The sequence below is a fragment of the Callorhinus ursinus genome, unplaced genomic scaffold (assembly GCF_003265705.2).
Source record: "Callorhinus ursinus isolate GAN/ISIS: 27379988/994484 unplaced genomic scaffold, GSC_fseal_2.0 scaffold8, whole genome shotgun sequence".
Lineage (NCBI taxonomy): Eukaryota > Metazoa > Chordata > Mammalia > Carnivora > Otariidae > Callorhinus > Callorhinus ursinus.
Window position 1 is genome coordinate 71,559,627 of NW_027397070.1, and position 12,666 is coordinate 71,572,292.

The 12,666-nt window shown below is 43.1% G+C and overlaps 1 protein-coding gene across 4 annotated transcripts in view; it reads left to right on the forward strand.

Moving 5' to 3' along the window:
* Positions 1–12,666, forward strand: part of KLC1 (kinesin light chain 1) — a 60,893-nt gene that overhangs the window by 4,155 nt on the left and 44,072 nt on the right. The window lies entirely within an intron of this gene.

Below are 12,666 nucleotides of genomic sequence, written 5' to 3' on the forward strand. Positions count from 1 at the left end.
ATCGGGCTCCCTGCTCCACGGGAGCCTGCTTCTCCCTCTCCCACTCCCCCTGCTCGTGTTCCCTCTCTTGCTGTCTCTGTCAAATAAATAAAATCTTTTTTTTTTTTTTTTAAGATTTTATTTATTTGACAGAGAGACACACGGAGAGAGGGAACACGAGCAGGGGGAGTGGGAGAGGGCGAAGCAGGCTTCCCGAGGAGCAGGGATCCCGATGGCGAGGCTCGATCCCAGGACCCCGGGATCACAACCTGATGTTATTGACCAAACGGGGAAAATGCTAATTTCTATTCTTTTACAGTTGTGGTAAAAAACACATTAAGTGTATTTACATTGTTGTGCAACAGATCTCTAGGACCTTTTCATCTTGCAAAACTGAAACTCTGTGTCCATTAAATAACAACTTCCCATCCTCTATCCTCCACCCCCAAACACAATTCTACTTTCTGATTCAATGAATTTGTCTACATTAAATACCTCATATAAGTAGCATCATGTAGCATTTGTCTTTTTTTTTTTTTAAGTTTATTTTTTTAGTAATCTCTACACGGAACGTGGGGCTCAAACTCAACAATCCCAGGATTAAGAGTATAGCATTTGTCTTTTTGTGACTGGCTGTTTGTGATTTAGCATACTGTCCCCGAGGTTCATCCATAATTTCTATTCTTTTTAACTAAAATATCATTAAGTTCTAAAGCTTTTGTAGTAGTCTGAAATTTGTATTAGGTTTCTACTTACTATGTAATAGATTACTATAAATTTAGTGGCTTAAAACAGTCACATTTATTTCAGCTACTGTGGATGAGTGGCTCATGTGGCTGCAAATGCGTGTTGGGCTGCAGTTGTCTTCTAGAGCTCACAGTGCTCTTGTAGGTCCTTGGGGTTGTGGCAGAATTCAGTTCTTCTGGTTGTAGTACTGATGTCCTGCTTTCCTTGTTTCCTGGTTGTCAGCTGGGGGCTCTCAGCTCCTCGAGGTGACCTCCTCCATCTTCAAAGCCAGATCAGAAAAGCTCCCACACTGTGAATTCCTCTCACACTTTGAATCTCTGACTTCGCTTCTTGTGACTTCTAGACCCAGATTTAATTTTTTTTAAAGATTTTTTATTATTATTTATTTATTTGACAGAGACAGGGAGAGAGAGAACACAAGCAGGGGGAATGGGAGAGAGAGAAGCAGGCTTCCCGCCGAGCAGGGAGCCCAATGTGGGGCTCGATCCCAGGACCTGGGATCATGACCTGACCTGGAGGCAGACGCTCAACGACTGAGCCACTCAGGCACCCCTAGACCCAGATTTATGAGACTGAGGACCTTCAGATTAGACCCAGATTTAAAAGACTTATGTGAGGGATGCCTCACTGCCTCAGTCAGAAGAGCATGAGACTTTTGTTCTCAGAGTCATGAGTTTGAGCCCTGTGTTGGGTATAGAGATTACTTAAAAATAAAATTGTAAAAACAAAAAAACAAAAAAATAAAGAGGCATACGATTAGGTCAGGCCCACCAGGATAATCTCCCTATCTTAAGGTCAAGTGATTTGGGGCCTTAATGACATCTGCTGCAAAAATCCCTTTATAGCAGTGCCAAGAGGGACTTGATGAACTGGGAGATGTGTGTAAACCAGTGCCCAGGAATCTTGAGGGGGTCGAGGCATCTGCCACCACATCTCAGTTTTATTCTGTTCTCAGAACAAAACCATTTTAACTTAATTTATTTATTTGTCAGAGAGAGAAAGAGCACAAGCAGGGTTAGCGGCAGGCAGCAGGAGAAGCAGGCTTGTCACTGAGTAAGGAGCCCGATGCAGGACTCCATCCCAGGACCTCTGGGATCATGACCTGAGCTGGAGGCAGACGCTTAACCAACTGAGCCACCCAGGCACTCCTGAACAAAGCCATTCTTAACCATCTTTAATGTTGGGAGTTATGATTTCTGAATATGTACAACAGTCTGCGACCATACCACTATGAACGCGCCTGATCTTGTCTGGATATGTACATTAATGTTAGCAAATTCTGCTTTTTTTTAAAAAAATTGAGATATAATTTAAATACAGTGAAATGCCAAGATCTTAAATATATTATTCGTTCTGTTTTGATGAATGTGTATCAAGATACGGCCCAGAAAATTCCCTCATGCCTCTTGCCAATCATCCGTCACCCCCCACCACTCCTCGGTAGCAATGATCTGGTTTTTATAACTACAGGTTAGTTCTGCCTATTGTAGAATTTCATATAAATTGAGATTATACAATATGTATTTTTTTGCATTCAGCTTCTTTCACTCAGCATAACATTTTTGAAATTCATACGTGTTGTTGCCTGTGTCAGTGGTTCCTTTCTATTCCTGAGTAATGTTATGTTGTATGGATTTACACAGTTAAGCCATTTTCCTCCTAAAGCACATCTCGGCGGGGGGGCACTCATTCTTGTAGGAGACCATGTGGACATACATTTTCATTTCTTCTGAATAAATACCTAGGAGTGGGATTGCTCATAGGGTAGATGTGTCATTAACTATTTATTTATTTATTTATTTATTTGAGAGGTAGCATGTGAGTGGAGGGAGAGAGAATCTCAAGCAGGCTCCACACTCAGTTGAGCAGAGCCCGGATGTATCATTAACTTTTAAAGAAACAAACCCAGCGTGCTTGTACATTTTACACTTGGACCAGCAAAGTGTGAGTGTTCTGGTTGCTTTATATCCCCTTTGGCATTTGGTGTTGTGTGTTTTCATCTTCACATTTTAGTGGATGTGTAGTGGCATCTTTTCAAATGGGTTTCATGAGCATTTCTCTGATGACTAATAATGAGCACTTATTCACATGCTTATTGGCCTTTTGTATATACCTGCTTTTGTGAAGTGTCTTTTACATCTTTTACCCATTTAGAAAGTCAGATTGTCTTTTTATTATCGAGTATAGGAATTCCTTATGTATTTGAGTGCAAGTCTTTTTGCCAAGTACCATATGTTGCAAATATTTTTCCCAGTCTAGGGCTTGACTATATGTTTTTTGGCTGTGCCTTTTAATAATCAATAATTTTAGGAGCGCCTGGGTGGCTCAGTTGGTTAAGCGACTGCCTTCGGCTCAGGTCATGATCCTGGAGTCCCGGGATCGAGTCCCACATCGGGCTCCCTGCTGGGCGGGGAGTCTGCTTCTCCCTCTGACCCTCTTCCCTCTCGTGCTCTCTCTCATTCTCTCTCTCAAATAAATAAAATAAAATAAAAATAATAATTTTAAATTTCAATGAATTCCACTTTATCCTTTTTTTTTAGTTTTTTTTTATTCATTTGACAGAGAGAGACACAGCAAGAGAGGGAACACAAGCAGGGGGAGTGGGAGAGGGAGAAGCAGGCCTCCCGCGGAGCAGGGAGCTCGATGTGGGGCTCAATCCCAGGACCCTGGGATCATGACCTGAGCCAAAGGCAGACGCTCAAAGACTGAGCCACCCAGGCGCCCCTATCCTTTTTTTTTTTTTTTAATGGTTCCTGCTTTCTATTTTGTCTTTTTTGAAATCATTAAAAGATGTATATTCTTTTGGGGAAAACTCATGATTCAAAAAGATATAAAGCTGTGAGTCATCTCTTTACCTGTTTCCTTTCTCCCGAGGGAATTTAAAAAAAATATATATTTTTAAAAGATTTTATTTATTTGTTTAAGAGAGAATGCACGAGAGAGTGAGCTCAAGTTGGGGGGGAGGGGCAGAAGGAGAAGGAGAAGCAGATTCCCCACTGAGCAGGGCGCCCTGAGGAGCAAGGGCTTCCTCAAGGGAGCCCTTGAAGATCTCTGGACCCTTGGATTATGACCTGAGCCAAAGGCAAACACTTCACTGACTGAGCCACCCAGGTGCCCCCCCACCAATATATATATTTTTAAATACGTATATATTTTTTTCAAGATTTTATTTTATTTTATTTATTTATTAAATATTTTATTTATTTATTTGACAGAGACATAGCGAGAGAGGGAACACAAGCAGGGGGAATGGGAGAGGGAGAAGCAGGCTTCCCGCGGAGCAGGGAGCCCGATGCGGGACTCGATCCCAGGACCCCGGGATCATGACCTGAGCCAAAGGCAGATGCTTAACGACTGAGCCACCCAGGTGCCCCTATTTTATTTTTTTAATATTTTATTTTTAATCTCTACACCCAGTGTGGGGCTTGAACTCACAACCCCAAGATCAGGAGTCTCGTGCTTAGGGCACCTGGGTGGCTCAGTCAGTTAAGTGTCTGACTCTTGATTTTGGCCTAGGTCATGATCTCAGGGTGGTGAAATCAAGCCCTGTGTTAGGCTCTGCCCTCAGTGGGGAGTCCGCTTGAGATTCTGCACCCCCCACCACGTGTGTGTGTGTGTGAGTGCTCTCAAGATACAAAAATAAATCTTTAAAAAAAAAAAAGTCTTGGGGTGCCTGCGTGGCTCAGTCGTTAAGCGTCTGCCTTCGGCTCAGGTCATGATCCTGGGGTCCTGGGTTGGAGCCCCGCGTCGGGCTCCCCGCTCCGCAGGAAGCCTGCTTCTCCCTCTCCCACTCCCCCTGCTTGCGTTCCCTCTCTTGTGTCTCTCTGTTAAATAAATAAAATCTTAAAAAAAAAAAAGTCTCATGCTCCCAACTGAGCCAGCCAGATACCCCTTAAAAATATGTTAGTTGCCTTTCTTTAGTTAGGAAAGAAAACTATTCCATATATGTATCTTTGATTAGCACTTAAATACATAAATTTAGTGTTATGATATTATGTTAATTTGTTTTTCATTTTGAAATAAAAAGTGTTTTTAAACTACATAATGAATACCCTCTATATTTTTTTGCCCTAGACTCCTGTAACACCCTGTTTTGTAATCTCTTAGTCACACAGTCCAAAGAAGCTGTTTTTCCTTTTTGTTTGCTCAACCAAAGACTTGTAATAGAGACATCTGCATCATTTGGGCTTACTCATTCTTGATTTAGGAAGAAGCATGTTCTCCTGTATTTTCATGTAGTACCACCCTTCCCTGTCGTTTGTCATGCTTAAAATTTGCATCTGAAGAGATGGGTCTGTTGGCCTTTGGTCCCATGGCAGATTGAATGACCTGGTACACTGTCTGGCTGTGGCCAGGAGCCTGCCTGGATGGGGGGTGGGATGAGGGCAGGCACCTCACCAGCTGGTGGGGGACATGGCCTTGTAAAACACTTTCCTTAGGTGCAGCATGGTCATATACAAGCAAAGTGAACTCCTCCTGGGATATGTGCACATGTTATGTAGTAGTGTGGTTAGGTTATCATGGAGTTAGAAGATCTGCGTACACAGGTGGCCGATTTCAGAGCAGAACCCTACTGAACCTCCTGAGCATGGCTGTGGGGAAGGGACCCAGGAAGTCCTGACTGCCTTCATTTCTTGAATTCTGCAAGAGTGTCCATGACAGATTCATCCAAGAGGCAAAGGCATGCTTTGTTTTATCCATTGGGTTATAGTTTTAGGATAGAAACAGATTCATAATAGATGCTATAATTATGGGGTCTTTTTTTTTTTTTAAAGATTTTACTTATTTATTTGAGAGCGAGAATGAGAGAGAGAGAGAGAGAGCACATGAGAGGGGGGAGGGTCAGAGGGAGAAGCAGACTCCCTGCTGAGCAGGGAGCCCGATGTGGGACTCGATCCAGGGACTCCAGGATCATGACCTGAGCCGAAGGCAGTCGCTTAACCAACTGAGCCACCCAGGCGCCCTGTGGGTTCTTTAATATTAAAACATTTGCCTTTTTTTCATGTGTGTGTGCAAGAAGTATAAATTTATTGCTCCACAACTAAACTTAGGTTAAGGGACGCCTGGGTGGCTCAGTCGTTAAGCATCTGTCTTCAGCTCAGGTCATGTTCCCAAGGTCCTGGGATTGAGTCCCGCATTGGGCTCCCTGCTCCACGGGAAGCCTGCTTCTCCCTCCCACTCCCCTTGCTTGTGTTCCCTCTCTCGTTGTCTTTCTCTCTGTCAGATAGATAAATAAAATCTTTCAAAAAAAATAAACTTAGGTTAAGTCACGTCAGGGTTTCTCTCAGTCATACTCAAACAACTCAGGATTTTCTAATCTTCCTTTTCATGTTTCTTTGGGCTTGATATAAGTTCCAGGAACATACATAAGGAAGGCATCTGGCATTGTGTGCTGGCGTCTGCTGAGAGGTATGCCTTTTTTTTTTAATTCTTTATTTAAATTCAATTTAGTTAACATAAACTGTGTTATTAGTTTCAGGGGTAGAATTTAGTGATCCATCAGTTGTATACACTTTATAGATTTTTGTGATTTTTAGGCCTACACGATTCAGTTTATTCTTGTGATTTAAGTTTAGAAAAGGAGATAAAAGGGTTAGATTAGGTTAGATTCGGTTTGAGGAAGATAAGATTGGAGGAGATACATGGGTACAAGTAGAAAATGGTAAGTCAGTTGATTGAATTTCCATTCTGGAACTGCTTTGTGGCAAGCTCTGGAATTGTATCTCCCCGCTGCCTCTGGCAGTTCGTGTTCCACGGATGAAGTTTCTGAACAGGAGGTACCTGATGGAGCACATCCTCCCTTGAGTAGAATTCAGTGATTCTTACTTGGGAAAGAGTAGGCAGTATATAGCTGGATACAGTATGTTTGTTATTATACTACAGTGTTATATTTAGAAAATAACTCACTATTGTAAGCCTACAAAGGGGTAATAACATTTCTGTTTTTATCCAGAAATGTCATGTTTTGAAAATGATTGAGACCCTCCAGGAGAACTTTTTGGATTTGGCTTAAAATATGAACCTTAACTTCGTTATATAGGCTGGGGAAGTGACACTCCTCCGCCACACTGTTTAGCCTCTCCTGCTTTCACCAAAACAAAAGCTGAACATCAGAAAATTAAGGAATCATTGTTTCGTTTCACTTTTTATTTTAAAAGTAATCTCTACACCCAACGTGGGGCTTGAACTCACGACCCTGAGATCAAGAGTCACATGCTTTTCCAACTGAGCCAGCCAGGTGCCCGGGTTTTACCTCTTTTTAAGCAAGTAATATTCCTCCTTTGACTCTGCACTGTGTAATTTTTGTTCTGGGGGCACCTGGGTGGGTCAGTAGGTTAAGTGTCCATCTCCTGATTTTGGCTCAGGTCATGATCTCAGGGTAATGAGATTGAGCCCTGCATCAGGCTCCGTGCTGGGTGTGGAGCCTCTGCACCCCCCCAAATAAAATATATATATATTTATTATATGTACATATATAATTTTTGTTCTGAAACTTCAGAACCAAAAACATATGTACATTTTTACTTCTAATATTACCATTGGTCACTTTGCTTTTTAGTCACAATAGGTAAGGTATTATGTATTTGGCAATATCTAAATAAATTGAAGAGGGCTTGAGATTTTTGTTGTTTATCAAAAGGGGAGCATAGGATAGAAAGACTGAGAAATGAAGTTTTCTGTGATTTCGTGACAAAGCTAAAGTAGGTTAGGTCCCAAAGTTGGGTTTTGTGTTTTGTTTTCTTTGGTCTGTGTCATTAATTAAAAAAAAAAAAATTCTGGATCTGTTATACTGAAATATCCGTATATGAAAAAATTCACCAGGTTACTCAAACTTCTGATTCTAGAATATTTTTATAACCCCCAAAAGAAACCCTGAACCCATTAGCAGTCACTCACCACCCTTCTCTCCCTCTAGCCCTTGGCAACTGCCAGTCTGCTTCCTGTCTCTAAGGACATTTCATATAAATGGAATTATGCACTATGTGGCTTTTTTTTTAAGAATTTATTTATTTGAGAGAGAGAACGAGCAGGGGAGAGAGGCAGAGGGAGAGGGAGAAGCAGGCTCTCAGCTGAGCAGGGAGCCCCACGTGGGGCTCGATCCCAGGACCCTGGGATCATGACCTGAGCCGAAGGCAGACACTTAACTGACTGAGCCGCCCAGGTGCCCCAATGTGTGGCCTTCTGTTTCTGGCTTGGTTCACTTAAGTACATGTTTGTGAGGTCCAACCATGTTGAAGCTTGTATCAGTATTTTGTTCCTTTTTTTTAGCCAAATAATATTCAACTGTATGGATAGGCCACATTTTTTTTTTTTTTTTAAGATTTTATTTATTTATTTGACAGAGAGACACAGCCAGAGAGGGAACACAAGCAGGCGGAGTGGGAGAGGGAGAAGCAGGCTTCCCGCGGAGCAGGGAGCCTGATGTGGGGCTCGATCCCAGGATCCTGGGACCATGACCTGAGCCGAAGGCAGATGCTTAACAACTGAGCCACCCAGGCGCCCTTGGATAGGCCACATTTTACCCATTCATCAGTTGATAGACATTTGGATTGTTTCCACATTGAATAATACCAAAGTATGGGTGTAAAAGTTCTACATTTGTCCAGCATTTTCTTGGACCGTTTGTGTGTGAGTTTTTATGTAAACATGTTTTCAGTTTTCTTGGTTATTAACCCAGGGTGGGACTGAAAGGTCATTCACTTAATTTTTTTTTTTTTTTTAAAGATTTTATTTATTTGAGAGAGAGAGAATGAGAGATAGAGGCGCACGAGAGGGAAGAGGGTCAGAGGGAGAAGCAGACTCCCTGCTGAGCAGGGAGCCCGATGCGGGACTCGATCCCGGGACTCCAGGATCATGACCTGAGCCGAAGGCAGTCGCTTAACCAACTGAGCCACCCAGGCGCCCCCATCATTCACTTAATTTTTAAAGTTTTGACACTTGTATCATTCAATGTGCAACACTCTCTCTAATGAGTTCCATGATACTGAATGTGTTGGTCTGTTCGGGCTGCTGAAACAAAATACCATAAACTTGGGGGGCTTATAAACACCAGGAATTTTGTTTGTTTATTTATTTGACAGAGAGAGAGATAGCGAGAGAGGGAACACAAGCAGGGGGAGCCGCAGGCAGAGGGAGAGGGAGAAGCAGGCTTCCCACTGAGCAGGGAGCCCGATGTGGGTCTCGATCCCAGGACCCTGGGATCATGACCTGAGACAAGGCAGATGCTTAACGACTGAGCCACCCAGGCGCCCCATAGCAGGAATTTATTTCTCTCAGTCCTGGAGGCTGGGAGTTCTGAGATCATGATGCTGATAGAGTCATGTCTGGTGACGTTCTGTTTTTGGTTCATAGATGGCTTTCTTCTCTGTGGCCTCATTTGGCAGAAGGGGTGAGGGAGCTCTGTGGAGTCTCCTAAGAGCACTGATCCCATTCCTTAGGGCTCCACCCTTATGACCTAAGCATCTCCCAATGGCCCCACCTAGAAATACCATCACCTTGGGAATTAGGTTTCTACATATGAATTTGGGAGGGACACAAACATTCAGATCATAGCACTGAGTATTTATTTCCTTGAATACAACTTCAGTTGTTCCTATGGGCTCATTAAAGGCTCTCTGGCTGCTTCTCCTCATTTCTCCCTCCGTCAGGACCGTCTCTGTTCCTAATGCTCATCAGGGCTTATGGTTGTATGTAGGGAGATGAACCATGGGTCTAGCTGGCTGCATTTCGCATGGGTTCAGCTCAAATATCTCTTGGGAAAACATCTCAGTTGTGATGTTCTGCTACCAGTATTGGCAAAGACTTCCCTGTTCTCCCATCTTATTTTTCTTCTTCTGTGCTACCTTTTTTTTTTTTTTTTAAAGATTTTATTTATTTATTTGACAGAGACACAACAAGAGAGGGAACACAAGCAGGGGGAGTAGGAAAGGGAGAAGCAGACTCCCCGACAAGCAGGGATCCTGATGTGGGGCTCCATCCCAGGACCCAGGGGTCATGACCTGAGCAGAAGGCGGACGCTTAACACCTGAGCCACCCAGGCACCCCTCTGTGCTACCCTTTGTTGTGTTTGTGGGAACTTCATTTCATAATCAAGCACTGTCAGAATAACTCACATTTCTCTCTTGGCTGTCCTTCACTCTGTTCATCCAGACCTGCTATTTTCTCTATCACATTCTTTTAAAAAATTAAGATGTAAGTCATAATGTGGCGGTTAACATTTTATTTTATTTTATTTATTTATTTTTAAAGATTTTATTTATTTATTTGACAGAGAGAGACACAGCGAGAGAGGGAATGCAAGCAGGGGGAGTGGGGGAGGGAGAAGCAGGCCTCCCGCGGAGCGGGAAGCCCAATGCGGGGCTCAATCCCAGGACCCCGGGATCATGACCCGAGCCAAAGGCAGACGCCCAACGACTGAGCCACCCAGGCGCCCCGTGGTTACTATTTTAAAGTGTACAATTCAGTGAATTTTTTAGTATGTTCTCTCTGTCAGGCAACCACCACCACCACTAAACTAATTTCACACATTTCCTTTTAAATATATATATATATTTGTTTATATTTATTAATATATTTATATGTTTTCTTTTTTTAAAAGGTTTTATTTATTAGAGAGAGAGAGAGAACATGAGCTGTGAGGGGAGGGGAGAGGGAGATGCAGACTCCCCACCGAGCAGGGAGCCCAGTGTGGGGCTCGATCCTGGGACTGAAGGATCATGACCTGAGCTGAAGGCAGATGCTTAACTGACTGAGCCACCCAGGCGCCCCTAAATATATGTATTTTCAAACTTTCTTTACCACATTAGCTTTTTACTGCCTCCTGGCAGAATTTCACATGCTAAAACCGGGGGAGGTAAAGTGACCAAAATGATGCTCTTTCCTTCTTTGGCCTTTGCTTTCTTTTTGTTAATTCTTTTTTTTTTTTTTTTTTTTTAAGATTTTATTTATTTGACAGAGAGAGACAGTGAGAGCAGGAACACAGGGGGAGTGGGAGGGGGAGAAGCAGGCTTCCCGCTGAGCAGGGAGCCCGATGTGGGACTCGATCCCAGGACCCTGGGATCATGACCTGAGCCGAAGGCAGACGCTTAACGACTGAGCCACCCAGGCGCCCTAATTCTTTTTTTTTTAAGGATTTTATTTATTAGAGAGGAAGCAAGAGAGCATGCGCATGTACACACTTGAGCCAGGGAGGGGGAAAGGAAGAGGGAGAGGGACAAGCAGACTCTGCCTGAGCGCCGCCCAATGGGGGCGCTCAGTCCCATGACCCTGGAATCACAGCCTGCGCCGAAGTCAAGAGTCGGGTAGGTGCTCAGCTGACTGAACCACCCAGATGCCCCTCTTTTTGTTAATTTTTGAGAGGAGGGAAGGTTTGATAAAATTTGTCAGACTATTGAAAATTGTATTGCCTGTTAATAGAATGATTGTGTATGTATGATCTCATTGTAGTCAGTATAAGTTTCATTGTGAATATAAAGGGAATATAAATATATATGAAAAGATGAGGTGGTAGAGATGGGAAATGAGAGCATTACATGAAAATTGATAATCTGATATGACAAAAATGTATGTGTGATCTGGTATAATCTTTAAAAAGTGCCTTTAGAATCTAACCAGTTCTGCTTTAATTTAATTTTATTTTTTTAAATTTTAAAAAAGATTTTATTTGAGAGAGAACACGTGATCGGGGAGGGGCAGAGGGAGAAGCATACTCCCTGCTGAGCAGGGAATCTGATGCGGGGCTCAGTCCCAGGACCGTGACCTGAGCTGAAGGCAGACGCTTAACCTACTGAGCCACCCAGGCATCCCAATTTTTGTTTTACAAAATATTCAGTGTATTCAGCATTTCTATTTTTTTTTTTTAAGATTTTATTTATTTGACAGAGAGAGGCACAGAGAGAGGGAGAACACAAGCAGGGGGAGCGGGAGAAGGAGAAGCAGGCTCCCCGCTGAGCAGGGAGCCCGATGCGGGAATTGATCCCAGAACCCTGGGATCATGACCCGAGCTGAAGGCAGACGCCTAACCGAGCCACCCAGGCGTCCCTGTAGGTAGAATTTTAAAAAACAAACTTTTTAGGATAGCTTTAGGTTTAAAGAAGAGTTGCAAATACAGTACAAAGGCTCTGCATACCTGCATTCCAATTTCTCCTAATGTTAATATCCCACATTATTATGGCACATTTGTGACAAGGAACCAGTGTTGGTACATAATTTTAACCAAACTCCCCATTTTATTTGGACTTTACTAGTTTTCCCCTAATATCCTTGTTCTGTTCCAGAACCTCATCCAGGACACCACATCATGTCATATTTAGCCATCATTTTTCCTGGGCTGTGACAATTTCTTAGACTTCCCTTGTTTTTGATGGACTGAGCCACCCAGGTGCTCCAGTAACATAGTATTTTTAATGAGTAGTAACCTTTAGGTATACTTTAATACATAAAACAAATATCCAGGGCTGCCTGGGTGGCTCAGTCAGTTAAGCTTCTGCCTTCGGCTCAGGTCATGATCCCAGGGTCTGGGATGGAGTCCTGCATTGGGCTCTCTGTTCAGCAGGGAGTCTGCTTTTCCCTCTGGTGCTCGCTCGCTCGCTCTCAAATAAAATCTTTTTTTTTTTTTAAAGATTTTATTTATTTATTAGAGAGAGAGAGAGAATGAGAGATAGAAAGCACAAGAGGGAAGAGGGTCAGAGGGAGAAGCAGACTCCCTGCTGAGCAGGAAGCCCGATGTGGGACTCGATCCCGGGACTCCAGGATCATGACCTGAGCCGAAGGCAGTCACTTAACCAACTGAGCCACCCAGGTGCCCTCAAATAAAATCTTCAAAAAAAAATCCCAAATCTCTACAGTCCATGGTTGACATAAATGAGTAAATAAATGAGGGATGAGGCAGAGAAAAGACACTGTCCCATCTGGAAGAACTCCAGACACCTTACCTTCCCT